Raw genomic sequence first — 25,502 nt, forward strand, 5'->3', positions numbered from 1 at the left:
AGAGGGCGCTATAGTTTCGTGCCCTTGAACCTTGCTTCCCTAGATTCGGTTAGGATAAAAAAGCGACGGCAGCGGAAGGAAAGGCAGTTATTGAATCGGGTGGCAGAGGTGAATAATTCCCATGATAAACGGTCGCGACGCCGGTCACAAGTTTAGTTGTAATACAACAGTCAGGAACGGCAATGAAAGAGGAATAAATCAGAAATTATCTCCACGAAATGTAACGCATCTTTTTATTGTCTTGATAATATTAAACATATCACGATGTATGTTGTAGCTGAGTTACTGTTTTAGGGCTCGTTACTATTCGTGGCCCATAAGGGGACTCTTATTTAACTTTGCGTAATAACTCTTGCGTGTTTCGGTACTTTTGTTAAGCCTAACTCGGGCCTAATGCATCCATTCGCACTTAGTCTCGATTTATAGTACCCTAATAGACATGGTTTTATTTCATATAACGACAAGCTTAGGCTCATTAGTGGCACAGTTATATTCCCTATTTAGCATGGACTTTTTCATTAAATGACTTGGTTTCTTCACGTACTGTGTGAGTTTTCTACTACCAATGCCCTCGCTATTTTTTCATCGGTCTGTATTTTGGGATCCTTATCGGTAATGCGCTATGCTACAGGATGACTGCTTCAGCTTTGGCCCAACAATGATCTTTTACGATAGGGTTCATCCCGAAGATATTAATGCTTTTTTTCTTGGAACTATTCCGGATGGGGGTAATATTTATAAGCCGCATTTATAATGGATATACCCATTATATTGTGGAACCAGGAAAACGATGGACCCAGGCCACCGGATTGCCACCCCAGCCACAATACGGAGCGGTTGGCCCTTCGTCTCCTGTTTGGGGGCCAACCCGGTAAAAAAACATCTCTCTCATGGTACCCTTGTTCCCAATACTGGTTCAGCATCTTGCTCTCCGCCTATTCAGTGGTCTTCATCCTCATCCTCGTCGGCCGCTTGTCCTCCGTGCAACCAGCCTCATGTACGTCTATCATAATGTCTCGTGGCTATTAAACGAACTTCGCCGTCACCCGCATTTACCACGCGCCTCGTGCACCTGCCTTGCCCCTTTCACCGTCCAGGCTAATTATCTTTCTCGCCCGCGTGGGACCTATCCTTTGGTTTAACTCGCTCACCGCTTCGGGGACTGATTTGAATCCTCTCACCGGACCACTTTGTCCTTTTCACAGACGGTTCCTTCGATTCAGCTCGCTGCCTCTCCTAATTTGCTAGGACTCTCATTCCGCTCTCGCTCTCCTGCACTTTTCCCGAGCTTCGTACAACTTGGTTATCGGAATAATCGACCTTTTCCCTCGCGCCCGGCGCACGGTCCGATTCCTCTGGACTCCCAGCCACGTGGGGATCCTGGTATCGAGGCCACTGACCGGCTCGCCCACCTGACTCTGGTTTCCCTTCCGCCGACCATTACCGCCTCGTTCCCATATACCGCGTCCAAGACAAACATCGTCCTTCGGGCTACTGCTCTCTGTGTCTGGGCCTTGGCCTGGTCCGCCGATCCTGGCGGCCGCCTCCTCTACCACCATCGCCCAACTTCATGGAGCCACGCGGTCCTTTTTTGCGCCTCGGACAACACGGGAAATCCCTTCTCGCTGGCCTACATTGCGATCGAGTCCCCGCTCTGCGGTCTTCCATAGTTTTGGACTTGCCGTGGATGCTCTCTATACCTCGTGCGGAACTCCGGGGGACGCCGCTCTTCTACTGCTGGACTGCCCGCTTACGTTTCCGGCGACCGCCCCGGTCCGCCACCCGCTTCGCTCGTTGGCCCGCTCGGTTACCCTTGACGGGCTACTTTCGCTTACCACCGCTGGCCACGCCGCCGTGGTCCGCGTCACTTGTGTGGCACTCGCCACGCTGGGCATAGATCGGGCCGCTGAGTTGGCTCCGTCGCCTCCCCGCCGAACTCTCCCTGGTGCATAAGGCCGCACGCCCGTGCACTAGAGTACATATGGAGGAAAAAAAGGAGGCTGTGTATTTCGTTAGGCTTATGTTATCATAGGATCATATTCGTAATAGCATGGCGCATTGCAAAAAGCATCGTTGTGTAACTCTAGATTAAAACGTTTTTCATTATTTAGCTTAAAAACTATTAATAATATTTATTTGACGGAACTTTACGCGTTAAATTACGGCGTAACTTACCTTTTCCCAAAATTACCATAGTTTTCGAACCCTCTGCAGAACCTTCAACTTATAGCCAGTCGAGTTTAGTAAGAGAAAAAGAAGATGCCCCAGATTCCACAGATAAACAACCTGGGTAGTTTTGGGTCTGGAGGACTTTGGTTTTATTATCACGCTTAGAAGAGAAAGTTTAGTTTGGCATCACTGAACATTCGCTTGGGAGTTTAGGAGGTGTAGCATTCAAGGATCCGGAGAATCGAATATTGAGTCCTTGCGGAGTGCATGCTGAGGCAACTGATGGAGGTTTGCACTGCGGTCTACCTTTTTCATGAGGAGCCAGAGCAGAACATGGAGCTCCGGCTAAATGTTTTCCTGTTACTGCACCTTGTGTTCAACTGTTAGTTCCTTATGTACAGGCTTTACTTCTTTGAAATGAAAAAGTCTTGAAACAGTATGGGTGGAAAATGTGTCGTATCAATGTGTAAAAACACGGAAAGAAAAAAAAAGGGTCTTGGCATAGGTATGAAGAGTAAATAATGCCAAAAAAATATTTTCCCTTAAAATTAAAAACGTGATTATACTTAAGGTTTCCTGAAAAAATTCAGTTCGTTTCCGAAACTGCTTGAAGGCAATTAAGATAACAGATTGGTCTCCACAGCAATATGATGTCGTGTGTGGTGATCACTTCACGGATTGGAAGATTTTAGAAACTCCAAAAAATAGAACTCTCAAAGACACTGAGGTTCTTAATATTAATTTACAAGAATCGGTTGTGCAAAACATGACCAGCAATGAAAATCTCCGACATGGAATTGTATGAAACAATGATATGTATATAATAACATAACATATCATTTCATTTAATATATGTTAATAATAGAAAACGTACAGCAAAGCATTACCGCATGAAAAACATTTAGAATCTACGGATTGTGGTGAAAATGAAGATAAAGAATTTGTGGAAGAATTATTTTATTTTTCTATGGTAAATAGTACATCAGAAAAAATGTTTGAAGCAATGCTGCACATATTCAATGCCAAATGAATTTTCAGGATGAAGGCTATAGAATTAACGCTATTGTTGAGGATATCTTTATGAACCTCACACTAGTGGCGACGTGGTAGCTGTCCTAATTACGGAAAATATTTGCATGTTGTCAATACAATTAAGGTATTGAGGGACACCTAATTCTTTGCTATAAGATTTTAAATTATCCCATGCCCTCAATTCCAACTGAAACTTAGTGGTCAGCGGTACATCCACGTGGCCAAATTTTACCTTAGTCATAGATACGCTATTGAACGTTTTCCGTGAAAATGAAGCTATAGTACAACCCCGAAACACCTCTCGGAATTCTATGCTCCATAAAGCTACTCACGTGTTGCCATACTAGAGAGGCCTTTCCTGAGCATGAGATATAAGTTATTAAAATGAAACAAATCGTTGTCAGAAGTGGGGTTCGAACCCACGCCCTCATACGAGGATCAGAGCTTAAATCTGACGCCTTCGACCACTCGGCCATCCTGACACGATTTTGAACGTTTTCCGTGAAAATGAAGCTATAGTACCACCCCGAAATACCTCTCGGAATTCTCTGCTCCATAAAGCTACTCACTTGTTGCCATACTAGAGAAGCCTTTCCTGAGCTTGAGATACATGTTATTAAAGTAAAACAAATTGTTGTTAGAAGTGGGGTTCGAACCCACGCCGTCTTACGAGAATCAGAGCTTAAATCTGACGCCTTAGACCACTAGGCCATCCTGACACGCTTTTAAACGTTTTCCTTGAAAATGAAGCTATAGTACCACCCCGAAATACCTCTCGGAATTCTATGCTCCACAGAGCTACACTTGTGTTGCCTTTTCTGATCATGAGAGACATGTTATTAAAATGAAACAAATCGTTGTCAGAAGAGGAGTTCGAACCCACGCCCTCATACGAGGATCAGAGCTTAAAACTGACGCCTTAGACCACTCGGCCATCCTGACACGCTTTTAACATTTTCCTTGAACATTTAGCTATAGTACAACACCAAAATACCTCTCGGAATTCTATGCTCCACAGAGCTACACTTTTGTTGCCTTTTCTGATCATGAGAGACATGTTATTAAAATGGAAAGAATCGTTGTCAGAAGTGGGGTTCGAACCCACGCCCTCATACGGGGATCAGAGCTTAAATCTGACGCCTTAGACCACTCGGCCTTCCTGACACGATTTTGAACGTTTTCCGTGAAATTGAAGCTATAGTACCACCGCGAAATACCTCTCGGAATTCTATGCTCCATAAAGCTACTCACTTGTTGCCATACTAGAGAAGCCTTTCCTGAGCATGAGATACATGTTATTAAAGTAAAACAAATCGTTGTCAGAAGTGCGGTTCGAACCCACTCCCTCATACGAGGATCAGAGCACAAATCTGACGCCATAGACCACTCGGCCATCCTGACACGCTTTTCAAAGTTTTCCTTGAAAATGTAGCTATATTACAACACCAAAATACCTCTCGGAACTCTATGCGTCATAGAGCTACTCACTTGTTTCCATACTAGAGAAGCCTTTTCTGATCATGAGATACAAGTTATTAAAATTAAACAAATCGTTGTCAGAAGTGGAGTTCGAACCCACGCACTCATACGAGGATCAGAGCTTAAATCTGACGCCTTATACCACTCGGCCATCCTGACACGCTCTTAAACGTTTTCCTTGAACATTTAGCTATAGTACATCACCAAAATACCTCTCGGAATTCTATGCTCAACAGAGCTACACATTTGTTGCCTTTTCTGATCATGAGATCAGAAATGTAATTAAAATGAATCAAATCGTTGTCAGAAGAGGGGTTCGAACCGGCACCCTCATACGCGGATCAGAGCCTAAATCTGACGCCTTAGACCACTCGGCCATCCTGACACGATTTTGGACGTTTTCCGTGAAAATGAAGCTATAGTACCACCCCGAAATACCTCTCGGAATTCTATGCTCCATAAAGCTACTCCCTTGTTGCCATACTAGAGAAGCCTTTCCTGAGCATGAGATACATGTTATTAAAGTAAAACAAATCGTTGTCAGAAGTGGGGTTCGAACCCACGCCGTCTTACGAGGATCAGAGCTTAAATCTGACGCCTTAGACCACTCGGCCATCCTGACACGCTTTTAAACGTTTTCCTTGAAAATGAAGCTATAGTACCACCCCGAAATACCTCTCGGAATTCTATGCTCCACAGAGCTACACTTTTGTAGCCTTTTCTGATCATGAGAGACATGTTATTAAAATGAAACAAATCGTTGTCAGAAGAGGAGTTCGAACCCACGCCCTCATACGAGGATCAGAGCTTAAATCTGACGCCTCAGACCACTCGGCCATCCTGACACACTTTTAACATTTTCCTTGAACATTTAGCTATAGTACAACACCAAAATACCTCTCGGAATTCTCTGCTCCACAGAGCTACACTTTTGTTGCCTTTTCTGATCATGAGAGACATGTTATTAAAATGGAAAAAATCGTTGTCAGAAGTGGGGTTCGAACCCACGCCCTCATACGAGGATCAGAGCTTAAATCTGACGCCTTAGACCACTCGGCCTTCCTGACACGATTTTGAACGTTTTTTGAGAAATTGAACCTATAGTACCACCGCGAAATACCTCTCGGAATTTTATGCTCCATAAAGCTACTCACTTGTTGCCATACTAGAGAAGCCTTTCCTGAGCATGAGATACATGTTATTAAAGTAAAACAAATCGTTGTCAGAAGTGCGGTTCGAACCCACTCCCTCATACGAGGATCAGAGCACAAATCTGACGCCATAGACCACTCGGCCATCCTGATACGCTTTTCAAAGTTTTCCTTGAAAATGTAGCTATATTACAACACCAAAATACCTCTCGGAATTCTATGCTCAACAGAGCTACACATTTGTTGCCTTTTCTGATCATGAGATCAGAAATGTAATTAAAATGAATCAAATCGTTGTCAGAAAAGGGGTTCGAACCGGCACCCTCATACGCGGATCAGAGCTTAAATCTGACGCCTTAGACCACTCGGCCATCCTGACACGATTTTGAACGTTTTCCGTGAAAATGAAGCTATAGTACCACCCCGAAATACCTCTCGGAATTCTATGCTCCACAGAGCTACACTTTTGTAGCCTTTTCTGATCATGAGAGACATGTTATTAAAATGAAACAAATCGTTGTCAGAAGAGGAGTTCGAACCCACGCCCTCATACGAGGATCAGAGCTTAAATCTGACGCCTCAGACCACTCGGCCATCCTGACACACTTTTAACATTTTCCTTGAACATTTAGCTATAGTACAACACCAAAATACCTCTCGGAATTCTCTGCTCCACAGAGCTACACTTTTGTTGCCTTTTCTGATCATGAGAGACATGTTATTAAAATGGAAAAAATCGTTGTCAGAAGTGGGGTTCGAACCCACGCCCTCATACGAGGATCAGAGCTTAAATCTGACGCCTTAGACCACTCGGCCTTCCTGACACGATTTTGAACGTTTTTTGAGAAATTGAACCTATAGTACCACCGCGAAATACCTCTCGGAATTTTATGCTCCATAAAGCTACTCACTTGTTGCCATACTAGAGAAGCCTTTCCTGAGCATGAGATACATGTTATTAAAGTAAAACAAATCGTTGTCAGAAGTGCGGTTCGAACCCACTCCCTCATACGAGGATCAGAGCACAAATCTGACGCCATAGACCACTCGGCCATCCTGATACGCTTTTCAAAGTTTTCCTTGAAAATGTAGCTATATTACAACACCAAAATACCTCTCGGAATTCTATGCTCAACAGAGCTACACATTTGTTGCCTTTTCTGATCATGAGATCAGAAATGTAATTAAAATGAATCAAATCGTTGTCAGAAAAGGGGTTCGAACCGGCACCCTCATACGCGGATCAGAGCTTAAATCTGACGCCTTAGACCACTCGGCCATCCTGACACGATTTTGAACGTTTTCCGTGAAAATGAAGCTATAGTACCACCCCGAAATACCTCTCGGAATTCTATGCTCCATAAAGCTACTCACTTGTTGCCATACTAGAGAGGCCTTTCCTGAGCATGAGATACATATGTTATTAAAGTAAAACAAATCGTTGTCAGAAGTGCGGTTCGAACCCACGCCCTCACACGAGGATCAGAGCTTAAATCTGACACATTAGACCACTCGGCCATCCTGACACGCTTTTCAAGGTTTTCCTTGAAAATGTAGCTATATTAGAACACCAAAATACCTCTCGGAACTCTATTCTAGAGGGCCGGTAGGCCCTTCTAGATAAGATCCCACACCCTCCCGTAATGTTAAATGAAAATTCACAGATTTGCGCCGATTTTCCCGTAGGAATAACATGGGGTTTTTGGTGCTCCTGTACATCGAATCATTTAAAAACTACATGGAAGTTAGCTTTCGGAATACTTTTAAATTAACAAGTAACTATTCAAGGTGTGCCTTTTTCAAGTTTCATCAAATTTAATTAAGTCTAAGTATGTTAATTTAATTAAAAATGCAAGTACCTCAAAAGATTATTCTACAGCAGACGACGCTAATTGTTCGTTACTCTACAGATAGACGACGCTAATTTGCCATTTCACCGCCTTGAAACTTTAACTTGATATTTTTCAATAAATATAACACTATATTTATTAAAAACTTCTCTGGCGGGTCTAATTTTCGTTTAATTATGTGTCTCGGTTGAAATTCTATACTTAAGATACCTTTTTAATTTATATTTTAGATGTTAGTTTCGACCAAGGCTTAAGTTGCCTTACTTAGGCCATGGATTTATAATAGAAGCTTACGCTTCATGGATATTTCCCTGTAGCCTTCAGTAAGGCATTTTGATTTTAAACACATTTATGTCACAAAATTTCGCGCGGGTGGGGACTGGGGGGCTGATGACGTAGAAATTGAGGCAAACTTTTATCTTTTGGCGCGCGTGCGCGCGCTATTCCAAATTACAACTCGATCACGTGAAAAACTTCAACCCCTATCTGAATTTGCCTCAAATTCTACGTCAAAAACGCGCGTGCCAGGCTGGTACTATTTCAGACGAGGAATAAATTTTGTGCGCGTTTTAAGGTGAGTGAAATATCCAGGAAGCGTAAGCTTCTATTATAAATCCATGCTTCGGCAGACTATTGAGTGAGTCTATGCAATGGGTGATTGTAAAAGCTTGAAGGATAGATGGATCAGTGTTGGAAATAAGGATTTTTTTAAAGCTGGACCTGTGGCCTAGGTATTTTAATTAAAATAACTGGCCACGGTGCCACGCACAGAAAACGTACAAGGGCAGTGAACGCAATGTTATGGATAATTGCAATCGTAAAGTGGACTGTAAAAGATACGGCTTTGATAGTTTAAATCGTGGCAGGATGTTGGTTTTTAAGTTGACTATAAAGCTCGGGCTCTAAAACGAATTGTGAGCCGCATCTTTTAAGAATTAGTAGAAGTAAAGAACCATTTTTAACCTCGTCCTAGAAGTGAAAAATTTCGCATTTCAGGCAAAAAATTGTTTTATAATAGATTAATACAAATGCAGACTGAAGGAACAGATATTATAAAAAAAAGGACTTGGTTTGCCCAAGTCTAAAAAACAAAACGATAAGAGTTTTTTCCAGTTGACTGAAGAGCGGATATTTTTCTATATAATTTTAAAGACAATCCGTATTTAATTACTCTTTCGAATTTAATTCAATCTCCTGATTTTACTGGTAATGGATTTATTTCCTATAAATTAACGGAAATAAAAAATTACTTAACTCAGATTTTTCATGATAAAATTTTACGAAAATGGAATTGTCGTTGAAAAATCTGAGATAAGTAATTTTTTATTTCCGTTAATTTATAGGAAATAAATCCATTACCAGTAAAATCAGGAGATTGAATTAAATTCGAAAGAGTAATTAAATACGGATTGTCTTTAAAATTATATAGAACAAGTTGGGAAAACCAAAATATTACCTCTCCGAGTCAAGACGACTACTTACAAACTTATTTACCCAGATATGGAAATGTTTCTTAAGTTAAAATTTATGAAATATTAAAGCAGTATACAAAGCATAGCAAATTTACTGTAAATCAGACGACATTTTACATCCAATAATGATATACTTGTACACATTAAAATCATCCGATGGGGGAAAAACGGGTCATCGGCGTCTTATAAATGACGCTAGCGCAATAAAGCGTGCAAGGTACCAAGGCTTAACAAAAATTGTAGGATAACATATTTATAGAGATAGATAACAACTTTTATAATTAAAATTAGAAACTAACATATCTCTTAAAATTCTCGCGTGATCAACTGGTTTCACGCCAATTAAATAGCTATAGTCCCATAGAGCTATTTGTATTAATTCCTCCATGGTTTTTTCGCCAAGCTGAGAACTACGCGTTTTACGTCACGTTATCAAAAAAGCAGACTATTTTCTTTGAAGACCGCGCTAGCTCAGCGCTAAGCACCGTGACGTCAAAATTCAATAATAAAATCCCGTTATGTAGGACACTGCTAACAGCGCTGAGCTCTGCTGAACGCGGCCCAGATTTCCACCATGACCATAAAATCTAAGCCTAATTATTTAAAAGTGTTTAAAACTTTTACTTTTTGGTTCACTAGGCCTATTGACAAATAAGAGTTCATTTGACCAACATAGCAGCGTTGTGCTTGTATTCACTATGATTTTAGAAAGGATTATGGTATAAACAGATGTAGTATAGCTTAAGTAATATATAAACATCCATTTTAAATAATAATATTAAAAAAAATCTTTGGAATATCAAAATGAAATAGAGCTTTAAAGCTACAAAAGTACTAAATGCATCATAATTACGAAAAATATTTCCACATATTCAGTTTATATTAAGGATAAAGGGAATATTATGGTTGTGTTGGATTTCTTTACACATCAAAACAAAACGAACTTCTAACGCAGCGCACTAGTGTTACAACGGACGGACACATACAGACAAAAACATAGACTGCTTTTAACTCTTTCCGTATTAATTTTGAATTGAGAAACAAGATTATCTTAAATATTAAAATAAATATAATTAATATTTAATATTTTCTTCGTTAGTTATTCGCCTTATTGAACGTTACATCGTTTTAAAAAAGAACAATTAAACATTCTTGAGAGACTTGACTAATATTGGCGTTTGAAATGAAGCATACGCCGGTTGCTTCGCCTTACTAAAATAGGTAGTATATAAGGGTTTCGAATCGCAGCCATGGATAAGAACAGCGCAATTGCGTGAACCTTTGGTGGAAGCCCCACCTTAGGGAGGCCGGACGTTTCTCGTAACCCTGGCCGATCGCCGCGTATGTCTTAACCTTAACGATGATGATGGAGTAGAAGCCAGGTGTGCAGACTGGTGTCCATGTGGGATGGACAAAAACAATGACCAGAAGATGGTGGTGTGTAGAAACCAGTGTGTACAGACTGGTGTCCATGTGGGATGGACAAAAACAAAGACCAGAAGATGGTGGTGTTAGAAGCCAGGTGTATAGACTGGTGTCCATGTGGGATGGACAAAGAGCAGATGACGGTGGTGATTAGAAGCCAGTGTGGACAGACTGGTGTCCATGTGGGATGGACAAAGACCACAAGAGGGTGGGGATTAGAAGCCAGTGTGTACAGACTGGTGTCCATGTGGGATGGACAAAGAGCAGCAGATGATTGTGATTAGAAGCCAGTGTGTACAGACTAGTGTCCATGTGGGATGGACAAAGACCAGAGGCTGGTGATGTTAGACAGGCAATGGAGTAATAGCCTGTAAGTGTAATACAATTTTCGAAATTTCCGGAAATTGAGAACACGTTTGCTCCGATTTGCAAACTGCGAACGCGGTCACGTGGGTGTAACAACAGACAGACACACACACACACACACACACACACACACAGACACGTCGAAATTAGAACCTCTCCGTGACATACGTCACTCGGAGAGGTAAAAATATCCGCTCTTCAGTCAACTGGAAAAAACTCTTATCGTTTTGTTTTTTAGACTTGGGCAAACCAAGTCCTTTTTTTTATAATGCTCCATAGAGCTACTCACTTGTTGCCATACTAGAGAAGCCTTTCCTGAGCATGAGATACATGTTATTAAAGTAAAACAAATCGTTGTCAGAAGTGGGGTTCGAACCCACGCCCTCATACGAGGATTTTAGCTTAAATCTGACGCCTTAGACCACTCGGCCATCCTGACAGGCTTTCCAACGTTTTCCTTGAAAATGTAGCTATAGTACAACACAAAAATACCTCTCGGAACTCTATGCTCCATAGAGTTACTCACATGTTGCCATACTAGAGAAGCCTTTCCTGAGCATGAGATACATGTTATTAAAGTAAAACAAATCGTTGTCAGAAGTGCGGTTCGAACCCACGCCCTCATACGAGGATCAGAGCTTAAATCTGACACCTTAGACCACTCGGCCATCCTGACACGCTTTTCAAGGTTTTCCTTGAAAATGTAGCTATATAACAACACCAAAATACCTCTCGGAACTCTATGCTCCATAGAGCTACTCACTTGTTGCCATACTAGAGAAGCCTTTCCTGAGCATGAGATACATGTTATTAAAGTAAAACAAATCGTTGTCAGAAGTGGGGTTCGAACCCACGCCCTCATACGAGGATTTTAGCTTAAATCTGACGCCTTAGACCACTCGGCCATCCTGACACGCTTTCCAACGTTTTCCTTGAAAATGTAGCTATAGTACAACACAAAAATACCTCTCGGAACTCTATGCTCCATAGAGCTACTCACATGTTGCCATACTAGAGAAGCCTTTCCTGAGCATGAGATACATGTTATTAAAGTAAAACAAATCGTTGTCAGAAGTGCGGTTCGAACCCACGCCCTCATACGAGGATCAGAGCTTAAATCTGACGCCTTAGACCACTCGGCCATCCTGACACGCTTTCCAACGTTTTCCTTGAAAATGTAGCTATAGTACAACACAAAAATACCTCTCGGAACTCTATGCTCCATAGAGCTACTCACATGTTGCCATACTAGAGAAGCCTTTCCTGAGCATGAGATACATGTTATTAAAGTAAAACAAATCGTTGTCAGAAGTGCGGTTCGAACCCACGCCCTCATACGAGGATCAGAGCTTAAATCTGTCACCTTAGACCACTCGGCCATCCTGACACGCTTTCAAGGTTTTCCTTGAAAATGTAGCTATATTACAACACCAAAATACCTCTCGGAACTCTATGCTCCATAGAGCTACAATTTTGTTGCCTTTTCTGATCATGAGATCCATGTAATTAAAATGAATCAAATCGTTGTCAGAAGAGGGGTTCGAACCCACACCCTCACACGCGGATCAGAGGTTAAATCTGACGCCTTAGACCACTCGGCCATCCTGACACGCTTTTAAACGTTTTCCTTGAAAGTGATGCTATAGTACCACCCCGAAATACCTCTCGGAATTCTATGCTCCATAAAGCTACTCACATGTTGCCATACTAGAGAAGCCTTTCCTGAGCATGAGATACATATGTTATTAAAGTAAAACAAATCGTTGTCAGAACAGGGGTTCGAACCCACGCCCTCATACGAGGATCAGAGCTTAAATCTGACGCCTTAGACCACTCGGCCATCCTGACACGCTTTTCAGAGTTTTCCTTGAAAATGTAGCTATAGTACAACACCAAAATACCTCTCCGAACTCCATGCTCCATAGAGCTACTCACTTGTTGCCATACTAGAGAAGCCTTTTCTGATCATGAGATACATGTTATTAAAATGAAACAAATCGTTGTCAGAAGAGGGGTTCGAACCCACGCCCTCATACGAGGATCACAGCTTAAATCTGACGCCTTAGACCATTCGGCCATCTTGACACCCTATTGAACGTATTCCGTGAAAATGAAGCTATAGTACAACCCCGAAACACCTCTCGGAATTCTATGCTCCATAAAGCTACTCACTTGTTGCCATACTAGAGAAGCCTTTCCTGAGCATGAGATACATGTTATTAAAGTAAAACAAATCGTTGTCAGAAGTGGGGTTCGAACCCACGCCCTCATACGAGGATTTTAGCTTAAATCTGACGCCTTAGACCACTCGGCCATCCTGACACGCTTTCCAACGTTTTCCTTGAAAATGTAGCTATAGTACAACACAAAAATACCTCTCGGAACTCTATGCTCCATAGAGCTACTCACATGTTGCCATACTAGAGAAGCCTTTCCTGAGCATGAGATACATGTTATTAAAGTAAAACAAATCGTTGTCAGAAGTGCGGTTCGAACCCACGCCCTCATACGAGGATCAGAGCTTAAATCTGACGCCTTAGACCACTCGGCCATCCTGACACGCTTTCCAACGTTTTCCTTGAAAATGTAGCTATAGTACAACACAAAAATACCTCTCTGAACTCTATGCTCCATAGAGCTACTCACATGTTGCCATACTAGAGAAGCCTTTCCTGAGCATGAGATACATGTTATTAAAGTAAAACAAATCGTTGTCAGAAGTGCGGTTCGAACCCACGCCCTCATACGAGGATCAGAGCTTAAATCTGACACCTTAGACCACTCGGCCATCCTGACACGCTTTTCAAGGTTTTCCTTGAAAATGTAGCTATATTACAACACCAAAATACCTCTCGGAACTCTATGCTCCATAGAGCTACAATTTTGTTGCCTTTTCTGATCATGAGATCCATGTAATTAAAATGAATCAAATCGTTGTCAGAAGAGGGGTTCGAACCCACACCCTCACACGCGGATCAGAGGTTAAATCTGACGCCTTAGACCACTCGGCCATCCTGACACGCTTTTAAACGTTTTCCTTGAAAATGATGCTATAGTACCACCCCGAAATACCTCTCCGAACTCCATGCTCCATAGAGCTACTCACTTGTTGCCATACTAGAGAAGCCTTTTCTGATCATGAGATACATGTTATTAAAATGAAACAAATCGTTGTCAGAAGAGGGGTTCGAACCCACGCCCTCATACGAGGATCACAGCTTAAATCTGACGCCTTAGACCATTCGGCCATCTTGACACCCTATTGAACGTTTTCCGTGAAAATGAAGCTTTAGTACAACCCCGAAACACCTCTCGGAATTCTATGCTCCATAAAGCTACTCACTTGTTGCCATACTAGAGAGGCTTTTCCTGAGCATGAGATACAAGTTATTAAAATGAACAAATCATTGTCAGAAGTGGGGTTCGAACCCACGCCCTCATACGAGGATCAGAGCTTAAATCTGACGCCTTTGACCACTCGGCCATCCTGACACGATTTTGAACGTTTTCCGTGAAAATGAAGCTATAGTACCACCCCGAAATACCTCTCGGAATTCTATGCTCCATAAAGCTACTCACATGTTGCCATACTAGAGAAGCCTTTCTTGAGCATGAGATACATGTTATTAAAGTAAAGCAAATCGATGGCAGAAGTGGGGTTCAAACCCACGCCCTCATACGAGGATCAGAGCTTAAATCTGACGCCTTAGACCACTCGGCCATCCTGACACGCTTTTAAACGTTTTCCTTGAACATTTTACTATAGTACAACACCAAAATACCTCTCGGAACTCTATGCTCCATAGAGCTACTCACTTGTTGCCATACTAGAGAAGCCTTTTCTGATCATGAAATACATGTTATTAAAATGAATCAAATCGTTGTCAGAAGAGGGGTTCGAACCCACACCCTCACACGCGGATCAGAGGTTAAATCTGACGCCTTAGACCACTCGGCCATCCTGACACGCTTTTAAACGTTTTCCTTGAAAATGATGCTATAGTACCACCCCGAAATACCTCTCCGAACTCCATGCTCCATAGAGCTACTCACTTGTTGCCATACTAGAGAAGCCTTTTCTGATCATGAGATACATGTTATTAAAATGAAACAAATCGTTGTCAGAAGAGGGGTTCGAACCCACGCCCTCATACGAGGATCACAGCTTAAATCTGACGCCTTAGACCATTCGGCCATCTTGACACCCTATTGAACGTTTTCCGTGAAAATGAAGCTTTAGTACAACCCCGAAACACCTCTCGGAATTCTATGCTCCATAAAGCTACTCACTTGTTGCCATACTAGAGAGGCTTTTCCTGAGCATGAGATACAAGTTATTAAAATGAACAAATCATTGTCAGAAGTGGGGTTCGAACCCACGCCCTCATACGAGGATCAGAGCTTAAATCTGACGCCTTTGACCACTCGGCCATCCTGACACGATTTTGAACGTTTTCCGTGAAAATGAAGCTATAGTACCACCCCGAAATACCTCTCGGAATTCTATGCTCCATAAAGCTACTCACATGTTGCCATACTAGAGAAGCCTTTCTTGAGCATGAGATACATGTTATTAAAGTAAAGCAAATCGATGGCAGAAGTGGGGTTCAAACCCACGCCCTCATACGAGGATCAGAGCTTAAATCTGACGCCTTAGACCACTCGGCCATCCTGACACGCTTTTAAACGTTTTCCTTGAACATTTAACTATAGTACAACACCAAAATACCTCTCGGAACTCTATGCTCCATAGAGCTACTCACTTGTTGCCATACTAGAGAAGCCTTTTCTGATCATGAAATACATGTTATTAAAATGAAACAAATCGTTGTCAGAAGAAGGGTTCGAACCCACGCCCTCATACGAGGATCAGAGCTTAAATCTGACGCCTTAGACCACTCAGCCATCCTGACACGCTTTTCAAGGTTTTCCTTGAAAATGTAGCTATATTACAACACCAAAATACCTCTCGGAACTCTATGCTCCATAGAGCTACAATTTTGTTGCCTTTTCTGATCATGAGATCCATGTAATTAAAATGAATCAAATCGTTGTCAGAAGAGGGGTTCGAACCCACACCCTCACACGCGGATCAGAGGTTAAATCTGACGCCTTAGACCACTCGGCCATCCTGACACGCTTTTAAACGTTTTCCTTGAAAATGAAGCTATAGTACCACCCCGAAATACCTCTCGGAATTCTATGCTCCATAAAGCTACTCACATGTTGCCATACTAGAGAAGCCTTTCCTGAGCATGAGATACATATGTTATTAAAGTAAAACAAATCGTTGTCAGAACAGGGGTTCGAACCCACGCCCTCATACGAGGATCAGAGCTTAAATCTGACGCCTTAGACCACTCGGCCATCCTGACACGCTTTTCAGAGTTTTCCTTGAAAATGTAGCTATAGTACAACACCAAAATACCTCTCGGAACTCCATGCTCCATAGAGCTACTCACTTGTTGCCATACTAGAGAGGCTTTTCCTGAGCATGAGATACAAGTTATTAAAATGAAACAAATCGTTGTCAGAAGAAGGGTTCGAACCCACGCGCTCATACGAGGATCACAGCTTAAATCTGACGCCTTTGACCACTCGGCCATCCTGACACGATTTTGAACGTTTTCCGTGAAAATGAAGCTATAGTACCACCCCGAAATACCTCTCGGAATTCTATGCTCCATAAAGCTACTCACATGTTGCCATACTAGAGAAGCCTTTCCTGAGCATGAGATACATATGTTATTAAAGTAAAACAAATCGTTGTCAGAACAGGGGTACGAACCCACGCCCTCATACGAGGATCAGAGCTTAAATCTGACGCCTTAGACCACTCGGCCATCCTGACACGCTTTTAAACGTTTTCCTTGAACATTTAGCTATAGTACAACACCAAAATACCTCTCGGAACTCTATGCTCCATAGAGCTACTCACTTGTTGCCATACTAGAGAAGACTTTTCTGATCATGAGATACATGTTATTAAAATGAAACAAATCGTTGTCAGAAGTGGGGTTCGAACCCACGCCCTCATACGAGGATCAGAGCTTAAATCTGACGCCTTTGACCACTCGGCCATCCTGACACGATTTTGAACGTTTTCCGTGAAAATGAAGCTATAGTACCACCCCGAAATACCTCTCGGAATTCTATGCTCCATAAAGCTACTCACATGTTGCCATACTAGAGAAGCCTTTCCTGAGCATGAGATACATATGTTATTAAAGTAAAACAAATCGTTGTCAGAACAGGGGTTCGAACCCACGCCCTCATACGAGGATCAGAGCTTAAATCTGACGCCTTAGACCACTCGGCCATCCTGACACGCTTTTCAGAGTTTTCCTTGAAAATGTAGCTATAGTACAACACCAAAATACCTCTCGGAACTCCATGCTCCATAGAGCTACTCACTTGTTGCCATACTAGAGAAGCCTTTTCTGATCATGAGATACATGTTATTAAAATGAAACAAATCGTTGTCAGAAGAGGGGTTCGAACCCACGCCCTCATACGAGGACCACAGCTTAAATCTGACGCCTTAGACCATTCGGCCATCTTGACACCCTATTGAACGTTTTCCGTGAAAATGAAGCTATAGTACAACCCCGAAACACCTCTCGGAATTCTATGCTCCATAAAGCTACTCACTTGTTGCCATACTAGAGAGGCTTTTCCTGAGCATGAGATACAAGTTATTAAAATGAACAAATCATTGTCAGAAGTGGGGTTCGAATCCACGCCCTCATACGAGGATCAGAGCTTAAATCTGACGCCTTTGACCACTCGGCCATCCTGACACGATTTTGAACGTTTTCCGTGAAAATGAAGCTATAGTACCACCCCGAAATACCTCTCGGAATTCTATGCTCCATAAAGCTACTCACATGTTGCCATACTAGAGAAGCCTTTCCTGAGCATGAGATACATATGTTATTAAAGTAAAACAAATCGTTGTCAGAACAGGGGTACGAACCCACGCCCTCATACGAGGATCAGAGCTTAAATCTGACGCCTTAGACCATTCGGCCATCTTGACACCCTATTGAACGTTTTCCGTGAAAATGAAGCTTTAGTACAACCCCGAAACACCTCTCGGAATTCTATGCTCCATAAAGCTACTCACTTGTTGCCATACTAGAGAGGCTTTTCCTGAGCATGAGATACAAGTTATTAAAATGAACAAATCATTGTCAGAAGTGGGGTTCGAACCCACGCCCTCATACGAGGATCAGAGCTTAAATCTGACGCCTTTGACCACTCGGCCATCCTGACACGATTTTGAACGTTTTCCGTGAAAATGAAGCTATAGTACCACCCCGAAATACCTCTCGGAATTCTATGCTCCATAAAGCTACTCACATGTTGCCATACTAGAGAAGCCTTTCTTGAGCATGAGATACATGTTATTAAAGTAAAGCAAATCGATGGCAGAAGTGGGGTTCAAACCCACGCCCTCATACGAGGATCAGAGCTTAAATCTGACGCCTTAGACCACTCGGCCATCCTGACACGCTTTTAAACGTTTTCCTTGAACATTTAACTATAGTACAACACCAAAATACCTCTCGGAACTCTATGCTCCATAGAGCTACTCACTTGTTGCCATACTAGAGAAGCCTTTTCTGATCATGAAATACATGTTATTAAAATGAAACAAATCGTTGTCAGAAGAAGGGTTCGAACCCACGCCCTCATACGAGGATCAGAGCTTAAATCTGACGCCTTAGACCACTCAGCCATCCTGACACGCTTTTCAAGGTTTTCCTTGAAAATGTAGCTATATTACAACACCAAAATACCTCTCGGAACTCTATGCTCCATAGAGCTACAATTTTGTTGCCTTTTCTGATCATGAGATCCATGTAATTAAAATGAATCAAATCGTTGTCAGAAGAGGGGTTCGAACCCACACCCTCACACGCGGATCAGAGGTTAAATCTGACGCCTTAGACCACTCGGCCATCCTGACACGCTTTTAAACGTTTTCCTTGAAAATGAAGCTATAGTACCACCCCGAAATACCTCTCGGAATTCTATGCTCCATAAAGCTACTCACATGTTGCCATACTAGAGAAGCCTTTCCTGAGCATGAGATACATATGTTATTAAAGTAAAACAAATCGTTGTCAGAACAGGGGTTCGAACCCACGCCCTCATACGAGGATCAGAGCTTAAATCTGACGCCTTAGACCACTCGGCCATCCTGACACGCTTTTCAGAGTTTTCCTTGAAAATGTAGCTATAGTACAACACCAAAATACCTCTCGGAACTCCATGCTCCATAGAGCTACTCACTTGTTGCCATACTAGAGAGGCTTTTCCTGAGCATGAGATACAAGTTATTAAAATGAAACAAATCGTTGTCAGAAGAAGGGTTCGAACCCACGCGCTCATACGAGGATCACAGCTTAAATCTGACGCCTTTGACCACTCGGCCATCCTGACACGATTTTGAACGTTTTCCGTGAAAATGAAGCTATAGTACCACCCCGAAATACCTCTCGGAATTCTATGCTCCATAAAGCTACTCACATGTTGCCATACTAGAGAAGCCTTTCCTGAGCATGAGATACATATGTTATTAAAGTAAAACAAATCGTTGTCAGAACAGGGGTACGAACCCACGCCCTCATACGAGGATCAGAGCTTAAATCTGACGCCTTAGACCACTCGGCCATCCTGACACGCTTTTAAACGTTTTCCTTGAACATTTAGCTATAGTACAACACCAAAATACCTCTCGGAACTCTATGCTCCATAGAGCTACTCACTTGTTGCCATACTAGAGAAGACTTTTCTGATCATGAGATACATGTTATTAAAATGAAACAAATCGTTGTCAGAAGTGGGGTTCGAACCCACGCCCTCATACGAGGATCAGAGCTTAAATCTGACGCCTTTGACCACTCGGCCATCCTGACACGATTTTGAACGTTTTCCGTGAAAATGAAGCTATAGTACCACCCCGAAATACCTCTCGGAATTCTATGCTCCATAAAGCTACTCACATGTTGCCATACTAGAGAAGCCTTTCCTGAGCATGAGATACATATGTTATTAAAGTAAAACAAATCGTTGTCAGAACAGGGGTTCGAACCCACGCCCTCATACGAGGATCAGAGCTTAAATCTGACGCCTTAGACCACTCGGCCATCCTGACACGCTTTTCAGAGTTTTCCTTGAAAATGTAGCTATAGTACAACACCAAAATACCTCTCGGAACTCCATGCTCCATAGAGCTACTCACTTGTTGCCATACTAGAGAAGCCTTTTCTGATCATGAGATACATGTTATTAAAATGAAACAAATCGTTGTCAGAAGAGGGGTTCGAACCCACGCCCTCATACGAGGACCACAGCTTAAATCTGACGCCTTAGACCATTCGGCCATCTTGACACCCTATTGAACGTTTTCCGTGAAAATGAAGCTATAGTACAACCCCGAAACACCTCTCGGAATTCTATGCTCCATAAAGCTACTCACTTGTTGCCATACTAGAGAGGCTTTTCCTGAGCATGAGATACAAGTTATTAAAATGAACAAATCATTGTCAGAAGTGGGGTTCGAATCCACGCCCTCATACGAGGATCAGAGCTTAAATCTGACGCCTTTGACCACTCGGCCATCCTGACACGATTTTGAACGTTTTCCGTGAAAATGAAGCTATAGTACCACCCCGAAATACCTCTCGGAATTCTATGCTCCATAAAGCTACTCACATGTTGCCATACTAGAGAAGCCTTTCCTGAGCATGAGATACATATGTTATTAAAGTAAAACAAATCGTTGTCAGAACAGGGGTACGAACCCACGCCCTCATACGAGGATCAGAGCTTAAATCTGACGCCTTAGACCACTCGGCCATCCTGACACGCTTTTCAAAGTTTTCCTTGAAAATGTAGCTATAGTACAACCCCGAAACACCTCTCGGAACTCCATGCTCCATAGAGCTACTCACTTGTTGCCATACTAGAGAAGCCTTTTCTGATCATGAGATACATGTTATTAAAATGAAACAAATCGTTGTCAGAAGAGGTGTTCGAACCCACGCCCTCATACGAGGATCACAGCTTAAATCTGACGCCTTAGACCACTCGGCCATCTTGACACGCTATTGAACGTTTTCCGTGAAAATGAAGCTATAGTACAACCCCGAAACACCTCTCGGAATTCTATGCTCCATAAAGCTACTCACTTGTTGCCATACTAGAGAGGCTTTTCCTGAGCATGAGATACAAGTTATTAAAATGAACAAATCGTTGTCAGGAGTGGGGTTCGAACCCACGCCCTCATACGAGGATCAGAGCTTAAATCTGACGCCTTTGACCACTCGGCCATCCTGACACGATTTTGAACGTTTTCCGTGAAAATGAAGCTATAGTACCACCCCGAAATACATCTCGGAATTCTATGCTCCATAAAGCTACTCACATGTTGCCATATTAGAGAAGCCTTTCTTGAGCATGAGATACATGTTATTAAAGTAAAACAAATCGATGGCAGAAGTGGGGTTCGAACCCACGCCCTCATACGAGGATCAGAGCTTAAATCTGACGCCTTAGACCACTCGGCCATCCTGCCACGCTTTTAAACGTTTTCCTTGAAAATGAAGCTATAGTACCACCCCGAAATACCTCTAGGAATTCTATGCTCCATAAAGCTACTCACATGTTGCCATACTAGAGAAGCCTTTCCTGAGCATGAGATACATATGTTATTAAAGTAAAACAAATCGTTGTCAGAACAGGGGTTCGAATCCACGCCCTCATACGAGGATCAGAGCTTAAATCTGACGACTTAGACCACTCGGCCATCCTGACACGCTTTTCAAAGTTTTCCTTGAAAATGTAGCTATAGTACAACACCAAAATACCTCTCGGAACTCCATGCTCCATAGAGCTACTCACTTGTTGCCATACTAGAGAAGCCTTTTCTGATCATGAGATACATGTTATTAAAATGAGACAAATCGTTGTCAGAAGAGGGGTTCGAAGCCACGCCCTCATACGAGGATCACAGCTTAAATCTGACGCCTTAGACCACTCGGCCATCTTGACACGCTATTGAACGTTTTCCGTGAAAATGAAGCTATAGTAAAACCCCGAAACACCTCACGGAATTCTATGCTCCATAAAGCTACTCACTTGTTGCCATACTAGAGAGGCTTTTCCTGAGCATGAGATACAAGTTATTAAAGTAAAACAAATCGATGGCAGAAGTGGGGTTCGAACCCACGCCCTCATACGAGGATCAGAGCTTAAATCTGACGCCTTAGACCACTCGGCCATCCTGACACGCTTTTAAACGTTTTCCTTGAACATTTAGCTATAGTACAACACCAAAATACCTCTCGGAACTCTATGCTCCATAGAGCTACTCACTTGTTGCCATACTAGAGAAGACTTTTCTGATCATGAGATACATGTTATTAAAATGAAACAAATCGTTGTCAGAAGTGGGGTTCGAACCCACGCCCTCATACGAGGATCAGAGCTTAAATCTGACGCCTTTGACCACTCGGCCATCCTGACACGATTTTGAACGTTTTCCGTGAAAATGAAGCTATAGTACCACCCCGAAATACCTCTCGGAATTCTATGCTCCATAAAGCTACTCACATGTTGCCATACTAGAGAAGCCTTTCTTGAGCATGAGATACATGTTATTAAAGTAAAACAAATCGATGGCAGAAGTGGGGTTCGAACCCACGCCCTCATACGAGGATCAGAGCTTAAATCTGACGCCTTAGACCACTCGGCCATCCTGACACGCTTTTCAAGGTTTTCCTTGAAAATGTAGCTATAAAACAACACCAAAATACCTCTCGGAACTCTATGCTCCATAGAGCTACACTTTTGTTGCCTTTTCTGATCATGAGATCCATGTAATTAAAATGAATCAAATCGTTGTCAGAAGAGGGGTTCGAACCCACGCCCTCATACGAGGATCAGAGCTTAAATCTGACGCCTTAGACCACTCGGCCATCCTGACACACTTTTAAACGTTTTCCTTGAAAATGAAGCTATAGTACCACCCCGAAACACCTTTCGGAATTCTATGCTCCATAAAGCTACTCACTTGTTGCCATACTAGAGAGGCTTTTCCTGAGCATGAGATACAAGTTATTAAAATGAACAAATCGTTGTCAGAAGTGGGGTTCGAACCCACGCCCTCATACGAGGATCAGAGCTTAAATCTGACGCCTTTGACCACTCGGCCATCCTGACACGATTTTGAACGTTTTCCGTGAAAATGAAGCTATAGTACCACCCCGAAATACCTCTCGGAATTCTATGCTCCATAAAGCTACTCACATGTTGCCATACTAGAGAAGCCTTTCTTGAGCATGAGATTCATGTTATTAAAGTAAAACAAATCGATGGCAGAAGTGGGGTTCGAACCCTCGCCCTCATACGCAGGGCCGTCTTAAGTGTTCTATGGGCCACTGGGCAGTGCAGTATATTGGGCCCCCTAATCCCCTATGCAAAACGAATTAATTTTCCTCCAAAGCAAAAGTATACAAATTAAACAATCAACGCAAAATCAGAAACATTTGCGCACTTTCTTCCTTGAAAATTCCTTTACAATTGGATTTTCTTATGACAAGAAATGTAAAATGAGTATTACGTGACAATTATCGGGCCCCTGTTCTTGAGGGGCCCCTGGGCCAGTGCCCAACGGGCCCAATGGATAAGACGGCACTGCTCATACGAGGATCAGAGCTTAAATCTGACGCCTTAGACCACTCGGCCATCCTGACACGCTTTTCAAGGTTTTCCTTGAACATTTAGCTATAGTACCACCCCGAAATACCTCTAGGAATTCTATGCTCCATAGAGCTACTCACTTGTTGCCATACTAGAGAAGCCTTTTCTGATCATGAGATACATGTTATTAAAATGAAACAAATCGTTGTCAGAAGAGGGGTTCGAACCTACGCCCTCATACGAGGATCAGAGCTTAAATCTGACGCCTTTGACCACTCGGCCATCCTGACACGATTTTGAACGTTTTCCGTGAAAATGAAGCTATAGTACCACCCCGAAATACCTCTCGGAATTCTATGCTCCATAAAGCTACTCACATGTTGCCATACTAGAGAAGCCTTTCTTGAGCATGAGATTCATGTTATTAAAGTAAAATAAATCGATGGCAGAAGTGGGGTTCGAACCCGCGCCCTCACACGCGGATCAGAGCTTAAATCTGACGCCTTAGACCACTCGGCCATCCTGACACACTTTTAAACGTTTTCCTTGAAAATGAAGCTATAGTACCACCCCGAAACACCTCTCGGAATTCTATGCTCCATAAAGCTACTCACTTGTTGCCATACTAGAGAGGCTTTTCCTGAGCATGAGATACAAGTTATTAAAATGAACAAATCGTTGTCAGAAGTGGGGTTCGAACCCACGCCCTCATACGAGGATCAGAGCTTAAATCTGACGCCTTTGACCACTCGGCCATCCTGACACGCTTTTAAACGTTTTCCTTGAACATTTAGCTATAGTACAACACCAAAATACCTCTCGGAACTCTATGCTCCATAAAGCTACTCACTTGTTGCCATACTAGAGAAGCCTATTCTGATCATGAGATACATGTTATTAAAATGAAACAAATCGTTGTCAGAAGTGGGGTTCGAACCCACGCCCTCATACGAGGATCAGAGCTTAAATCTTACGCCTTAGACCACTCGGCCATCCTGACACGATTTTGAACGTTTTCCGTGAAAATGAAGCTATAGTACCACCCCGAAATACCTCTCGGAATTCTATGCTCCATAAAACTACTCACATGTTGCCATACTAGAGAAGCCTTTTTTGAGCATGAGATACATGTTATTAAAATGAAACAAATCGTTGTCAGAAGAAGGGTTCGAACCCACGTCCTCACACGAGGATCAGAGCTTAAATCTGACGCCTTAGACCACTCGGCCATCCTGACACGCTTTTCAAGGTTTTCCTTGAAAATGAAGCTATAGTACCACCCCGAAATACCTCTAGCAATTCTATGCTCCATAAAGCCACTCACATGTTGCCATACTAGAGAAGCCTTTCCTGAGCGTGAGATACATATGTTTTTAAAGTAAAACAAATCGTTGTCAGAAGAAGGGTTCGAACCCACGCCCTCATACGAGGATCAGAGCTTAAATCCGACGCCTTAGACCACTCCGCCATCCTGACACGCTTTTGAAGGTTTTTCTTGTAAATGTAGCTATATTACAACACCAAAATACCTCTCGGAACTCTATGCTCCATAGAGCTACACTTTTGTTGCCTTTTCTGATCATGAGATCCATGTAATTAAAATGAATCAAATCGTTGTCAGAAGAGGGGTTCGAACCCACACCCTCACACGCGGATCAGAGCTTAAATCTGACGCCTTAGACCACTCGGCCATCCTGACACACTTTAAACGTTTTCCTTGAAAAGAAGCTATAGTACCACCCCGAAATACCTCTCGGAATTGTATGCTCCATAAAGCAACTCACTTGTTGCCATACTAGAGAAGCCTTTCCTGAGCATGAGATACATGTTATTAAAGTAAAACAAAT

General features: G+C 42.5%; 17 non-coding genes across 17 annotated transcripts; all 17 read right to left on the bottom strand.

The window, feature by feature from the left end:
- Window positions 1–3,599: 3,599 nt before the first annotated feature.
- On the bottom strand, window positions 3,600–3,683 carry TRNAL-UAA (transfer RNA leucine (anticodon UAA)). Its single transcript has one exon. It is a non-coding gene; the product is annotated as a tRNA-Leu (tRNA).
- Window positions 3,684–4,518: 835 nt separating this feature from the next.
- On the bottom strand, window positions 4,519–4,602 carry TRNAT-UGU (transfer RNA threonine (anticodon UGU)). Its single transcript has one exon. It is a non-coding gene; the product is annotated as a tRNA-Thr (tRNA).
- A 379-nt stretch (window positions 4,603–4,981) lies between these two features.
- Window positions 4,982–5,065, bottom strand: TRNAL-UAG (transfer RNA leucine (anticodon UAG)). Its single transcript has one exon. It is a non-coding gene; the product is annotated as a tRNA-Leu (tRNA).
- Window positions 5,066–5,218: 153 nt separating this feature from the next.
- Window positions 5,219–5,302, bottom strand: TRNAL-UAA (transfer RNA leucine (anticodon UAA)). Its single transcript has one exon. It is a non-coding gene; the product is annotated as a tRNA-Leu (tRNA).
- A 9,050-nt stretch (window positions 5,303–14,352) lies between these two features.
- Window positions 14,353–14,436, bottom strand: TRNAL-UAA (transfer RNA leucine (anticodon UAA)). Its single transcript has one exon. It is a non-coding gene; the product is annotated as a tRNA-Leu (tRNA).
- Window positions 14,437–15,299: 863 nt separating this feature from the next.
- TRNAL-UAA (transfer RNA leucine (anticodon UAA)) lies at window positions 15,300–15,383 on the bottom strand. Its single transcript has one exon. It is a non-coding gene; the product is annotated as a tRNA-Leu (tRNA).
- A 1,565-nt stretch (window positions 15,384–16,948) lies between these two features.
- On the bottom strand, window positions 16,949–17,032 carry TRNAL-UAA (transfer RNA leucine (anticodon UAA)). The gene has a single exon. It is a non-coding gene; the product is annotated as a tRNA-Leu (tRNA).
- Window positions 17,033–18,135: 1,103 nt separating this feature from the next.
- On the bottom strand, window positions 18,136–18,219 carry TRNAL-UAA (transfer RNA leucine (anticodon UAA)). Its single transcript has one exon. It is a non-coding gene; the product is annotated as a tRNA-Leu (tRNA).
- A 1,565-nt stretch (window positions 18,220–19,784) lies between these two features.
- Window positions 19,785–19,868, bottom strand: TRNAL-UAA (transfer RNA leucine (anticodon UAA)). The gene has a single exon. It is a non-coding gene; the product is annotated as a tRNA-Leu (tRNA).
- Window positions 19,869–21,208: 1,340 nt separating this feature from the next.
- Window positions 21,209–21,292, bottom strand: TRNAL-UAA (transfer RNA leucine (anticodon UAA)). Its single transcript has one exon. It is a non-coding gene; the product is annotated as a tRNA-Leu (tRNA).
- Window positions 21,293–21,445: 153 nt separating this feature from the next.
- TRNAL-UAA (transfer RNA leucine (anticodon UAA)) lies at window positions 21,446–21,529 on the bottom strand. The gene has a single exon. It is a non-coding gene; the product is annotated as a tRNA-Leu (tRNA).
- A 629-nt stretch (window positions 21,530–22,158) lies between these two features.
- Window positions 22,159–22,242, bottom strand: TRNAL-UAA (transfer RNA leucine (anticodon UAA)). Its single transcript has one exon. It is a non-coding gene; the product is annotated as a tRNA-Leu (tRNA).
- A 153-nt stretch (window positions 22,243–22,395) lies between these two features.
- Window positions 22,396–22,479, bottom strand: TRNAL-UAA (transfer RNA leucine (anticodon UAA)). The gene has a single exon. It is a non-coding gene; the product is annotated as a tRNA-Leu (tRNA).
- Window positions 22,480–22,632: 153 nt separating this feature from the next.
- TRNAL-UAA (transfer RNA leucine (anticodon UAA)) lies at window positions 22,633–22,716 on the bottom strand. The gene has a single exon. It is a non-coding gene; the product is annotated as a tRNA-Leu (tRNA).
- Window positions 22,717–22,855: 139 nt separating this feature from the next.
- TRNAL-UAA (transfer RNA leucine (anticodon UAA)) lies at window positions 22,856–22,939 on the bottom strand. The gene has a single exon. It is a non-coding gene; the product is annotated as a tRNA-Leu (tRNA).
- A 152-nt stretch (window positions 22,940–23,091) lies between these two features.
- On the bottom strand, window positions 23,092–23,175 carry TRNAL-UAA (transfer RNA leucine (anticodon UAA)). The gene has a single exon. It is a non-coding gene; the product is annotated as a tRNA-Leu (tRNA).
- Window positions 23,176–24,334: 1,159 nt separating this feature from the next.
- Window positions 24,335–24,418, bottom strand: TRNAL-UAA (transfer RNA leucine (anticodon UAA)). Its single transcript has one exon. It is a non-coding gene; the product is annotated as a tRNA-Leu (tRNA).
- Between the last annotated feature and the right edge of the window lie 1,084 nt (window positions 24,419–25,502).

The sequence above is a fragment of the Phalangium opilio genome, unplaced genomic scaffold (assembly GCF_054372755.1).
Source record: "Phalangium opilio isolate 3A_F unplaced genomic scaffold, DU_Popi_V2 ptg000061l_1, whole genome shotgun sequence".
NCBI lineage: Eukaryota > Metazoa > Arthropoda > Arachnida > Opiliones > Phalangiidae > Phalangium > Phalangium opilio.